The sequence below is a fragment of the Crocuta crocuta genome, unplaced genomic scaffold, assembly GCF_008692635.1.
Source record: "Crocuta crocuta isolate KB4526 unplaced genomic scaffold, BGI_CrCroc_1.0 scaffold127, whole genome shotgun sequence".
NCBI classification, from domain to species: domain Eukaryota; kingdom Metazoa; phylum Chordata; class Mammalia; order Carnivora; family Hyaenidae; genus Crocuta; species Crocuta crocuta.
In genome coordinates this window covers 8,129,489-8,141,194 of record NW_027532008.1, presented here as the reverse complement: position 1 = coordinate 8,141,194, position 11,706 = coordinate 8,129,489, and positions in this window count along the sequence as shown.

Below are 11,706 nucleotides of genomic sequence, written 5' to 3'. Positions count from 1 at the left end.
AAGCACAGAGACCCCTCCTTGGACTTGGGCCAGGTCTCCTGGTGACCAGGACGCTGCTCATCACGGGGGCGGCCGGGCCAGAGCCTCAGTCCTGTGGGGTCTCAGGTCTCTTGGGGGTAAGGTAGGAGCAGATTCCAAATCTCTTCTTCCAGCAGCTCCCCGGGCGTCAACCACCACCGTGCTTGAGGCGCAAGGTTTGCACACCCTCATGTTGGTAACAATGGTGTCGTGGGAAGCTGGGGAGTGGGTGGCCCAGCGAGGTGCTGCTTTTCACCGTGTGGCGCTGACACACAGGGGAGGCTCCTGGACGGGCTGCCACCGCCGCCGCCGCTACTGCTACCAGCGAGGCCAGACAGGGAGAGGGAGTGGGTGTGGGGTCTTCCAGCAAATGACAGTGGTCCAGCGTCACCCTTGGCCACACGCTTGGGGCACAGAGCCGGGCTCCAGGGGGCAGTTACAAGCCAGGTTGTGGAGCCGGGTGCCCGGTGTACAAACCAACTTCTGCCACTTCCTTCGTACCTGTCTGGCTGCAGAGATCTGATCTCTTTACCCCACAGTTATCTCATGTGTCAAAATGGGTTCATCACGGGGTCTCTCTCCTACAGAGGGCTTTTGGGAGGATTACACGAGATTGGGGGGGAAAGGGCTGTCCTATATCGGGCTCCGGGGAGCAGCCTCTAAGATGAAGATTTGGACACTCAAGTGTGTCAAGGAGGGCTCTGGGGAAAGCTCCCGTGAGGGGTGCGGGAGGCAGGACTGGGCAGAGAGCTGATCCGCTTCCCACACTGAAACCAGGGGGCTGCACCGGGGGAAGGTGGGCTTGGGCTGAGGGCCTGTCCAAGGAGGCACTCAGCAGCGAGCTTTTAGCTGGCAACACTCCTGGAAACTGGGAATGGGTGCCTCGGTCCCTGAAAGGAGACCTCAACAGTGCTCTGCATCCTCTGCTTAAAAGAGTTTAGGACTCAATATATATTAGCTCTTAAGATCAGCATCAGTATCAGCATCACCTCATTTAACTCTCAAAACCACCCTGGGAAGTGGCTATATTAATATTATTTTACACATTAGGAAACCTTGGTCTCAGAGAGGTCAATTGACTTACCCAAAGATGCACAGCTTACGCATGACAGAGCCAATACCGGGAAACCAGATCTGTCTGTCATGAGTGCTCATGCCTCTTCACTCTAAGATGAAGGTCTGCCCATCCCAATCACCCTTCCTTGCAGAGCTGGACAGATGGCCACCCAGCCAGTCCATGAGCAGGAGATGACTCCTACCAGGGCACCCAGATCCAGCACTGAGACTCCGTGATGGGGCCGAAGTCTATCTCTACAAAACTTTTACCCATTCAAGCGCTAGATTCTAAAACAGTCTAGCTCCCATCACACACATTTCAACCATAACTTTGAACTTCCAGGGTGAGAGAAGGGAGCTCCAGAGGTGGGGCCTTATAAGACCTGAGTCTTAGAAAAACATCCATGACCCTGAAATGCCCTTGGCCCGATACCTTCCTGGGGAGATGCTGCTCAGAGCCCTCCATGGCCCCCCATGACCCTACCATGAATCTGAACCCACCCCTGATTGACCCCTCCCACTCCGGGCCTCCTTTCCACCATGCTGGCATGTTTCAATCCCCCCACATGCCTTGCTGGTTCCCACCTGCATCTCTGTGCAGACCCCTTCCTCTTCCCGGTGCTCCCCTTCCTCACCTCCTCCCCTGGCTTCCCCCTATTCACCCTCTGGTGTCAGCTTCCCCGGGAAGACTCTGACCTCCAAAACCCAGGTTAGGGGCCTTACCTCTGTGTCCCCAGCACCCTCCATTTGCCCCTCTCCCACCACATCGGGAACCTTATCTTGTTCACTGCACCCAGCACAGCACTAGGCATGTAGCCTATGATGAATAAGCAGTAAGTGAATGAATGAATGAATGAATGAATGAATAAGATGATGGAAGAAGGAGAGTCACTTGGTGTAATTTAACCTCGTCCCCTATACATGACTCAAAAAAGGAGAAGGCCCTTACCCCAAGTCACAATACTCTAGTCTTTTTTTTTTTTATGGTTTATTTTATATTTGAGAGACAGAGTGTGAGCAGGGGAGGGGCAGAGAGACAGAGATAGAATCTGAAGCAGGCTCCAACCTCCGAGCTGTCAGCACAGAGCCCAACGCGGGACTCAAATCCACGAGCCGTGACACCACGACCTGAGCCCAAGTCGGACACCTAATTGACTGAGGCACCCAGGTGCCCCCTCAATACTCCAGTCTTCTCCTAGCCTTCTGCCCCACATCACTCCAGAACCTTCCCCAACCCAACACACAGAACCAAACTGGCTCCCAGACAGGCAGGTTGCATTTGTCCTAAAAGTCATAGCCACTAAGGACCTTAAAAACGTGTCGAAGCCAGATGAGGAAACTGAGGCCCAGAGAGGCTAATAAGCTCCCTGCACAGGACCCGAGCCCGACTGGAGCTCTAGCCGCGCATCCCTGCCTCGGCCTCAGTACGTTTAACCGGCCGTTTTTCACAGTCGCAGCGGACCCTCTCTCTGGGGGGCAGCAAGACATGTCCTCTCCCCGACCCGGTGGCTGGCAGGACACTCAGAAGTCCTCTGGAGGCTGCAGGTCCCTTCTCCCCCTCTCCCTTCCCCCACACCCCTCGCCTCCCTGGCCGCCCAGCTCTGCAAGGGCAGGGACGTGGGAGGTTGGCACCAGGGAGGCTGCAGGTTGGAAATAAATCCTAATCAAAGACAGAATCGTTCCGTCTTCCCCCTCTGCTCCGAGGACAGTGTTTTTGCCGGGGATTACTCATATGCTCGGAGAGAAATCTTCTGAGGCTTCTCAGAGCCAGAGGGGAACTTGCCGGGTTGGGAGGATAATAATCTTTTCTTTTTTCCCCCCCAGGCTGGTTCTCACTTTTATTATCTTCTCCCTCTGCCTCTCATTACGGGCAGGAGGGCAGGATTCGAGGAGACAGATTTCATTTGGCCCTTCTCGCCCGCCCTTAAAGGCACAGGACCCGGGGTGCTGACAGCTGACCGGAGCCCAGAGGCCTGGAACCGCCATGGACATGGCAGCCCCGTGTGCTGGGGAGACGGGACAGGAAGGGACCCAGGGGATGCATTCTCCCAGCCAGTGAGGGCAGGGGCCACTAGCAGGGAAGGCACTAGAGAAGAGCGCGGCCTTTCCCAGAAGCAAGGACCAAAGCAAGTTCAGGACAAGTGTTCTTCTTGAGGACCTTAATTCCTCTCCATCCTTCATCCCAAGCCCACCTCAGTCCTGTCTCCACCCCCAGACGGACGCACAAGCCGACCTCCCTCGTCTCCTGGCACAGCTGACACCCAGTTTTCTGGCTACTNGCTTTCCTGCCCACGCCCCCCGCCCCAACCTTCCCTCTTCCATCCAGCGTGAGCTGTGCCAGGTCACTGCCCCTCTTCCCGCTGAGACCAGACCCCTCTCTGCCTCTGCCCCCGCCTGCAGGCCCCAGCCACCCCACCCTTCTCCCTGCCCCCGGAACGCAGCAGCTTCTCCCCAGGGCCTTGTCACAAATGCCTTTTCTTCCAAGAGGCTCTCTCCACCCGCCAACCCAAGCGACTCCACCCTGTCGCTCTGGTCATGTTATCCCCCTTGCCTTCAGGCTAGCCACTCTGTCTGTGGTGCTAACAAGGTGCAAATGACTTCTCCTCCTGATTCCTGATTCCCTCCCCTGGAAGGGTGGGGGAGGAGGGGCCAGTGCGGCAAGAAACATCTCCGTGAGATCTGGAAGCCAGGAGTGAAGTGGCAGTGGCTATGTGTTTATTATGCCCTGAAGGTCGGTGTGGGGGGTGCAGGGTCCACCCGGGTCACCGATCTCCTGCCCTCCTTGTTAGTGAGGGGTGGCCCCCCGGCCAGCAGCTCCTTCAGCTCTACCAGATTGTGCCTTCATCGTCTCCGCATCTGCAGTCAGGGCAGTATGCAGCTCTGTGCTGAAGGGTGCCAGCTTGTCCAGGTCACCCCAGCATAGGCTCCCATGTCGGTTCCAGGCTGTTCCGGTCCTCTGCTGGCCGGCCCGACCTACAGCGATGCAGGCCTGCCCGAGGGGACAGGGGCAGCAGCCTGCGCAGACTGACTCACGAGCTCTCAAACCTGCCTGAGGTCTAACCCCTATGAGAAAGCCTTGTTCTGTACCATTTGTAACGATGCTTCTTCTCTGATGGAAGCCCGAAGAATATTCTCTCCAGGTTAGCCCTTGTCAGTGCTGAAAGTTGAGTTATAATATGCTCGTTTCTTTCCCACCAGGCTACCTGGGAAGAGCTTCAAAGGCTAGGAGCCTCTCCATCTTTTCACATCTGCCTGGAACAGAATCTGGCACAGAGCAGGTGCTCAGTGGTCACTGAGGGGGGACTGGCTACCACCATTAGCGGGCGGGGCTTGGGGAATAAGAAGGTGCTGTCGACATAAAAGGATGACAGGCCAACAAACACCGGCCTAGTGTCTGCACAGCACTGAGGAGACCCTTCCCTTCTGCCTCAAGCTGCATCCCACCCAAAGCGGTCCCCCACCCCAGAAGCACCCCTCCACCTCACTGCCCCCCTGCTCCAAAGAATGGCCAAGGCAACCCAACCCCTTCGGATGCCCGACTCCCTTCGTTCTGGTTCCTGCCTCGTGCTCGCACAGGTGGCCATACCCGAGGTCACCCGTGCCAGGGGACACCCAGGCCGTCCATCTCCTCTGACACTACTGACCATCGATCGCCCTTTCCTTAAGCTCCAGTCTCTGCCAGTTCTGCTCCCGCCTCTCAGGGCACCCCCAGTCTTCCCGTCGGCTGCTGCCCCCATTCTGTCCTCAGCCTCCTCCCCACTTTCATCTTTGTCCCATGTGTCTCTCCGTGGCCCAGGCAAGCACGCACCCCATCATTTGGTGCATCATCGCCAAGGTCACAACCTCAATCCCGCGTGTCCCAATTCCATGAGTGTCCTGACGCCCTCATGTCCAACGGCCTGTGAGGACGGAGGGAAACTGACAGTTTTGGGGCCCAGAAACATAAAAGTGGGTGTGGCCAACTGTAAGTTTATGCATTTTATTATCAAGTACCAGTCCCAGCCCACCTCACTGACACTGAGCCCACTGAAGCATGTGAACAGACCCTGGGGGGGGGGGGCACTAAACCACTCCCCAGATGCACCCCCACTCAGCATGGGTCATCAAGGCCTACGGCTCCACGTGCCGGCCCCAGCATGCCATAGGCCTGAACACACACGTGCTGGATTAGTGCGTGAATGGATTGGTGTGTGGGGGTGAATGCTGATTCAAAACCCAAGGAAGGGGGTCGGAGCCCTTGTGGGAAGTCAAAGCACCCCCCTTCAGGCAAGGAACGCAGAGACGCACGGGTGGATGACATGAATGTGGGGGGCACCCAGCGATGGTGGCTGAGACTCTGGGGACATCCGTGCGGGCGACATCTTCACCCTCAGCTTGTAAGACTCCCTGCAAGGCCCTGTGTAATTAGACCCCCAGGGAGGACAATCAGACACTAACCAGCCTCGGGCCACCGTGACACCACGTCACAGCCAACCCATTCCCAGTGTTCCCTGTATCTCCAGCCACCTGCGCCTCTGCCTTTGCAGGGGAAGCAAGTGCAGAGCCATAAAGGTTCTGGAAAGACTCACACTAACGTGGCATTTGAGAGTTTGCAAAGACCTAATGTACATCATCCAGGTAGGTGCAACTCTCTCCACTTAACAGATGAGGAAACTGAGTCTCAGAGAGGTGAAATGCCTTGTCCAAGAGCCAATAAGAGGTTTGGTGATATCTGAACCCCAGCCTGTCTGACTGGAACGTCACCCTTCCCAGCACACTGTCTTTGGCACTAAAAGTGCACATGAGATGCTAGATATTACAGTAAATGCACACATCCGGTGCTCCTAACCCATGACATCTGTGCATAATCAGTGTTGAGTACTGCAGTTAATACTGCACAGCGAATGCACTTATCAGATGCGTGATGGTGATGACAAATGATGGGGGGGGTGGGTGAGTATCACAGGATCATGTTAACACCCATCTTAACACTCATCAGCCCATTTACACGAGCTGGATGATCAACGCAGTGGTCATCCAGCAAGGATCAGGGCTCTGGAAACAGATGAATTTGACAGGTAGGAAGTAGGACTGGAAGAGTCAGGGGAGAGTGGGGAACAGAGCCAGGAAAGGCAGCAGAGTAGAAAGAAATAGGGGCTGGGGCAGCTGTGGGGGCAGGGTGCTGAGGAAGAGGAGGCATGCCGAGGACCAGACCAAGGTTTACAAACCAGTGACTCCCATTTCCCTGAGGCCCTGTTACCGGTCAATCCCACTGGTGATGATGATAGCAACAATGGCACCCAGTGCGCAGCATCCCCGGGGATCCGGGTGGGGGTCAGACCCTCCTCTCTGTCTCACCCCTGAACTCAGCCGCCACCTCAGGGTTTGGTTACCTATCTGCATCCCAGACACAAAGTGATTTAAGGCCAGACAGTCTGACCCTATAGGTCTAATGACTTATCCACCGTTGTGTTGTTTCACGGTGGTTGGTTGCATGAATGGATGCTTAGATGGTTGGATGGATGGTTAGATCACGGATGGATGGATGAATGGATAGATTATAGATGGATGAATGGATAAAAAAAATTAGGAGGATGGGGAGGTAAGAGGCGGTAAGATGTTGCAGTGGTGGCTGTCATGATCACTTAAAGTCATATCCCAGGGCGCCTGGGTGGCTCAGTCAGTTAAACGTCTGACTTCGGCTCAGGTCATGATCTCACGGTTTGTGGGTTTGAGCCCTGTGTCAGGCTCTGTGCTGCCAGCTCAGAGCCTGGAGCCTTCTTCAGGTTCCGTGTCTCCCTCTCTCTCTGCCCCTCTCCCACACACTTTCTCTCTCTCTCTCTCAAAAATAAATAAACATTAAACAAATTTAAAAACTAATAAAGTCATATCCCACAAGGGATTAGGAGAAAATTAAATCAAGGTCTAGCATAGACCCCTAGGTCAGGGACCACCCACCATCCCCAAAGCCCAGAGCTCATGCTGTCTCAGGAGAAGGGCCTGAAAGTTTCTCTGGGCCTTTGCTCTCTGAAGGTGAAGACCATCCATTATCACAAGACACAAGACAGTGTCCAGGACAGAGTCACGAACATCGGCCAGAGCTCACAAAATTCCAACTGAATTTGATGCAGAGTATTTCTTTTTTTTTTAACTTTTTTTTTACTGTTTTATTTATTTCTGAGAGAGTGAGAGAGACAGCGTGAGCAAGGGAGGGTCAGAGAGATACAGAATCTGAAGCAGGCTCCAGGCTCTGAGCTGGCTGTCAGCACAGAGCTCGACGCAGGGCTCGAACCCACGAACCGTAAGATCATGACCTGAGCCGAAGTGGGACGCTTAACCGACTAAGCCACCCAGGCACCCCTGATGCAGAGTATTTCTTGAACACCTACTATGTGCCGGGCAGTCTTCTGCCGACCAGCTGGCTGGCTGGCTGGCTGGCTGGCTTCCTCCTTCTGGCTGGCTGCCAGCCTGGGCCTGGCCAGCCAACTCACAGAGCCCGTATCAGCTTACACAGCAGTTGGTATTTCCCTCCCTGTAAATGCCCTTGTCTCCCTGGATGGAGGGAGAGCGTGATGATGACAAGGGTGGTCAGAATGATTTCGTTTCAGCTCTGATGTGGCCGGCCTGGGGAATTCTCACTGTCATCAGGTGCTGACAGTTTATGGTTGTGGGTATTTGAACAGCTCAGCTATTTGTTTCGATAGGCATCGTATCAAATTAGTAACCAAGCACATGAGAGACGAGAGGGGCAGCCTGATCTGTTTGGGGAAAGATTACCTGGAAGTTGGTGACCCAGGCAGAGTAAAAGTAATGACATGAATGTGTTCTCAAAGCATCCCAGGTGCTAATTATGGAGGCCACTCCCTGCCGTCACCCCTCTTTACTCCAAAAGGAAAGTGCTTCTGAGTCTGTCTCCCCGCTCTTGTGGGTTTGGGGGAAAATAGCGTATCCTCTCGTAATAATGAATGTAATGTACCCTCGTTGTAAAGTATTTAGAGAATTCAGGGAAGTGGGGGAAAGGAAGTAAAACTCATCCATTAACCCTCATAAAGAAAACAGCATTGGCCTTTTCTTCCATCTTTTTATTTCTTCTTATATATATTGACAATAGCTGAGATGATAGTAATTAATAATAACAAGTATATCTTAATATAGGGCAGGCGTTGTTCTAAGTGCTTTACATGTGTTAACTCATTTAATCCTTTCAACAGCCCTCTGAGGTGGGACTTGATTTACAGACGAGGAAACTGAGGCACTGAGAGGCTGGCGTGTCTGAGGTCACAGCCACCAAGGGGCAGAGCTGGGTTCAAACCGGTCAACAGCACATTCTATCGTGGGCGCAACTGACAGTCTCCTTTTTGCCTTGAGCGCTATGACATCCACGCTTTCCCATGTCAGAGCACAAACCGCAGGAACGTTGTAATGGTTGCTAAATATTCCAGGTAGAGGGACTACAGTCTACTTAGTCATTCTTCTATTTTGGAACACTTTTTCGTGAATGTTCCTGAATGTTCTACGGCATCAGCAGCACCGTGGTGAACGAAACTTCGCAGAAAAAAGCCACTGCTCGCCCGCCAGAGAACGGGCTCACGCACGCCCACCCCGTTGCCACCATACAAAGCTGGCCCCAAGNGGGATCGACAGGACTCTGAGGAGGCTCCCACCCTGGACCAAATATATCACAAATATACCCATGCCTGCCAGACAGTGTGGGCTGTGCACCTGTTCCACCAGCCACCTGGGAACACACCTCATCGCTTCCAGCCTTTCTTTCTTCCTTATAAAATGGAAAACCATCCCTGCCTACCTCGAATGACAAGTTCCCTGCGACGATCAGATGACAAAATTGCCGTAAAAAGGCTTTTGAACCCGGAAAAGAGCTCTGCATATGCAAGAGGCTGTTATTATTATAACATTAATGCAACAACATCCCCTGAGGTGCTGCTCCATGCCAGGCATTTGTGCGAAGCCCTGGGGAAACCGAGACCCGCAAGAGAGCCTCAGGGCCACGGGAGAGGGAAACACAGTCTGATGGAGGAAGACACACCACCAATAACACACAGTAGGACAAGCGATTGAACACGGGGCAGCATGGGCCCTGCAGGAGCCTAAGTGAGGGACCGAATTCAGGTGGAGGGGACTCAGGGAAGGCTTCCTGGAAGAGGTGACATCTCAGCTGTCAGCTGGAGGACCAGCAGGATTTGGCTAGAACACAGGGGTGGGGGACCGAGAGGACACCATATGCCAAGGTGCTGAGGCATAAAAACGCATGATATTCTGAAAAGAAAGCATGACCAGGGCATAGCAGGTTTATAGAGAAGTGGAAGGAGGGGAGGCTTGCAGTGTAGACACACCCCTCCATCTGCTCTGTTAACTGCCAGGGATCCCATAACTGGTTAGGGAATGGGGAGGATGCTGCACAGCCCACCCCCAGGAAGGCAATCTCCCCAGGCACGCTTGAGAGCAGCGTCGCCCACTTCCCAGCCTCAGAGCAGCACAGCATCATGGGAAGGGCCCCTGGGGATGGGTGGGTGGGGCTACACTCCATAGACCAGCACAGGCAGTCTTTAAAGGCCTCCCCAACCAAGCCTTTGCCCGCCCTTGGCCCTGCTCCCCCAGCTTCCTCTAGTCCTGTCCCCCAGGGCTACCCCAAGGCTCAGACTCGATGGATCCCCAGGAACCTCAGAGAAAGAACCCACCAGGTTCTGGATATTCTATCTTTGTTATCACCTTTAAATCTTTCCCGCGAGCCTCTGAAGCCTGGATCCGCAGTCCCATCTCACAGATGAGGGTCAGAGAAGTGAAGTGACAGGCCCAAGCCACTCGTGGACTGTGTGCTTGGGGTTCAGCTGGATGTAGGCATCGGAGAGGCTGGGTTTGAATAACTGCTCTGCAGCCTCCCCACTGGCACGCTCTGACAAATTACTGCTTCTTTAAATCTCAAGTTCACACCTGTCCACATAGTAACACTAGCGCCACTACCTCTGCAGGCCGCTGTGAGGCCCGGCTGAGAGCTGGTTCCGAGAGTGTGTGGGGTGTAGACCGCACAGCAGCTGTGCTGGTTCCCTGACCCCGTGTCTGAGGCTCCCACGTGCCCTGCAGGCACCCACTAGGGTTGGATTCGACTTGAAATCTCTCTGCATTCATTCATCAGAGGAGTAGGTAAGTCCAATCCCAGGCACTAGACACACTCTTGTACTAAGTGACTTCTAGGTTGGGTCACTGTCCAAGATGCCAGTCCTTTCCAGCTCAGACGGTACTCCAGGGAGACCCATGGCCCTCAGAACATCTCAAAAAAGTCCCAGGGTCCCTTTCTGGGGAACTAGTGAGGCCTCTGTGGCCTAGAGAAACCACCCAGGGGCTTTCCTGAGCCCTCAGCCAGAAAGCAAAAGGGTGATAGTCCTGCTGTGTGTCTCCAAACAAGAAACTCAACCTTTCTGTGCCCCCACATCTTCTCAGTAGCAGGAGGCCTGGTAACCACTGAAGTCCATGGAGGGTTTATATATTTCCTTCTCAACAAAATTTTGACGCTGTTCTAGATGCTGGCGAGACAGCAGAAAATAAGACATTGCCTTCTGGAAGCCTCCACCCTCTTATCCTGTTTCCCTGTTAAACAGAGATTATAATAGTGCCTACTTCACGGAGTTGTTGTATGGATTAAATAAAGTCATATATGTGGGGCACCTGGGTGGCTCCATTGGTTGAACATCCAGATTCAGTTCAGGTCATGATCTCACGGTTCATGGGTTCAAGCCCCATGTCAGGCTCTGTACTGACAGCTCAGAGCCTGAAGCCTGCTTCGGATTGTGTGTGTGTATGTCTCTCTCTACCCCTCCCCTGTTCATGCTCTCTCTCTCTCTCTCTCTCAAACATAAATAAACATATTTTTAAAATAAAATAAATTCACATATGTAAAGAGCTCCGAACGGGGCCTGGCACTTAAGAAGGGCTCCACAGACACTTAGTATTATTAGTAGTAGTCATATCTGTCACCGGGTTATAAGGATTAGATGAGATAATATATGTAAAGCACTTAAGGTGAGGCTGGCTTGCCAGGAAGTGTGAAAATAAGAACAGCTATTTTCTCAAATGTAAGCCAATATCACCAGCCCATTTGGGGCAGGAGGGAACCCCAGGCATGAGAAGTTGAGTGACTTGCCCAGTTTCATTTTGGTTTAATGGGAAGGTCTCTTAAACACACGCCCATTCAGGATTGCTGGACCCCAGCACGTTTGGGGCTGGAGAGTTGGGGGGTGGGGGGCTGGCCTGGGCCCTGTAGGAGGTTCATCAGCACCCCTGGCCTCTACCCACTAGATGCCAGCAGCTCCACCCTCTCTCTGTGTTTTGACAACCAGAAATGTCTCCAGACACAGCCAAATGTCGCCTGGAAGGCAAAGTTGTCCCTGTTGAGAAGCTATTCTAAATCGACCCTTGAGCTCATTCAAGGACTTACAGGATCTGACCCAAAGCCCCCTCCTCTAACCCGGGTGCCCCCAGAAATGCCTCCTTCCACCAATACCCAGAGGACCTGCCCTTTCTCAGGCAGAGTCCCAGCTTGCTGGTCTCTGTCCTGCTCTGTCTTCCCTACACCCACTGCCTTTCCCACCCCCGGCCCATCTCGGAGGCCCTGCCAAAGCCCACTTGCTCCATGAA